This window comes from Miscanthus floridulus, unplaced genomic scaffold (assembly GCF_019320115.1).
Source record: "Miscanthus floridulus cultivar M001 unplaced genomic scaffold, ASM1932011v1 fs_210, whole genome shotgun sequence".
Classification (NCBI taxonomy): Eukaryota; Viridiplantae; Streptophyta; class Magnoliopsida; order Poales; family Poaceae; genus Miscanthus; species Miscanthus floridulus.
In genome coordinates, this window is record NW_027096381.1 from 23794 (window position 1) to 26074 (window position 2281).

Below are 2281 nucleotides of genomic sequence, written 5' to 3' on the forward strand. Positions count from 1 at the left end.
AATGGTACAATCCTGACAAGATGGTACATCCATCTGATGGTGAAGCATGGACCAGCTTTAATGACAAACATCATCTGAAATCCTGATGAGGCTCGTAATGTACGTGTCGCGCTGGCAACAGATGGGTTCAATCCTTATGGCATGATGGCCGCCCCTTACACATGTTGGCCCATGTTTGTTATCCCCCTCAATCTCCCCCTAGCGTCGCCTTTCAACGACATAACATGATCTTAACGTTGATAATTCCTAGACACCTAGGGAAGAATATGGGTGTGTTCATGGAGCCTGTTGTTGATGAATTGATCAAAGCTTGGAATGAAGGGGTATGGACATACGACCTGAGCTACAAAGCAAAGCTTCAAAATGTACGTCTGGTACCAGTACTCCATGCATGACTTCTTGGCATATGGGTTATTCAGCGCCTGATATGTTCAGGGGAAGTTCCCATGCCCAATATGCCTAGGAAGCTGTGAGGTTCATTTGGTTGAAGAAGGGTGGCAAGTATTCATCGTTCGATCAACATCGTCAATTCCTAGATTCCAACCATCCATTCCGACAAGACACCAAGAACTTTAGGAAAGGTGTCATAGTCACTGGACCCTAGACCGCACTTGAAGACTGGTGTCGAGGTTCATGCTTAGATAGATGCTCTCAGTGCCCAATGAAGAAGGTGGTTTTGTGGGATATGGTGAGCAACACATGTGGACTCATAAGTCCGGCTTGACGAGGCTTCCCTATTTCGATGACCTCATACTACCCCATAACATTGATGTAATGCACACTGAAAAGAATATCGTCGAGGCACTTTGGGCAACACTCATGGACACTGACAATTCTAAGGACAACCCTAAGGCTAGAGTGGACCTGGCAACGTTGTGCGATAGACCACAGCAAGAGATGTGGCCTCCTACAAATGGCAAGAACTAGAAAAGGCCTAAGGCCGATTTCATCTTGAAACCCAAACAAAGGAGAGAAGTACTATGATGGATCAAGGCGTTAATGTTCCCTGATGGGTATGCAGCGAACCTGAGCAGGGGAGTGAACTTAGGCACTATGCGAGTCAATGGGATGAAGAGTCACGACTACCACGTATGGATTGAGCGGCTTCTTCCGGCGATGGTACGAGGCTATGTTCCTGAGCATGTCTGTCTAGTGCTTGCAGAGTTGAGCTATTTCTTCCGCTAGCTTTGTGCCAAGGAGCTATCTCGGACCGTGGTTGCAAACTTAGAGAAAGTGGCACCTGAGTTGCTTTGTAAGTTGGAGAAGATCTTTCCACCTGGCTTCTTCTTGTCGATGCAGCATTTGATTGTGCACCTCCCATATGAGGCATGTATGGGGGGCCCGTGTAGGCCCGTTGGTGCTATCCAATCGAGAGATGTCTAAAGGGCGTTCGCAAAAAATGTAGAAATAAAGCCAAAATTGAGGCTTCCATTGCAGAGGCTTCCATTCTGGAGGAGGTGACAAACTTCACACAGCTATACTACACAACGAACCTTCCTAGCAGTGCAAAATCCACTCCCTTGCTACAATGCTGACGAGAATGAATCCAGCCTCATCCTTTTTCAAGGGCAACTCGGAAGCGCAAGTGGATCGACCAATAAGAGGTTGTATAATGAAGAGTGGCGCAGCTATCAAGCTATATGTGTTGCAGAACCTAACCGAGGTGAAGCCATTCATTGAGTAAGTTCTCAATGAACTTGTTTCAATACGTCGTCACTATTCTGCATCCAACTGATTCTTTCTCATTTGCACAGGGAATTTATTCGTGTATCCTGGCATCAACCAAGGGGTCCTACCCCACAGCAAACCGATACCCTTCTTTCACAAGGTCTTGGGAGCAGGGAGGCCTAATTTCATTTCTTGGTTCAAAACAAAGGTATTGTCCAATTTACCTCGTACCTAGTTTGAGATTCCGAGTTTCGCGTACTTAGTCCAGGCAATCTTTCATTCTTGCGCTTGCAGGCCCAAACTGATGCAACTATGAGTGAGGAGTTGAGACAGGTTGCAAATGGCTTCGATAATAAGGTGAAAGCTTATTCAGGTTATGATGTGAATGGATATCGCTTTCACACAGCAAGCTACGAGTGAGCTCGACCCCATCGAAAAACCACAAACAGCGGAGTTTGTACTCCTAGCACTGATGGCCTTGAGTATCATGGCATAATCAAAGAAATCTATGAACTTTCATTTTATGCTTCAAAACCTCTTCGTCTCGTCATGTTCAAATGCCACTGGTTCAATCCTCAAACAACGAAACAGGAGCCCTAATATTGGTCAAGTC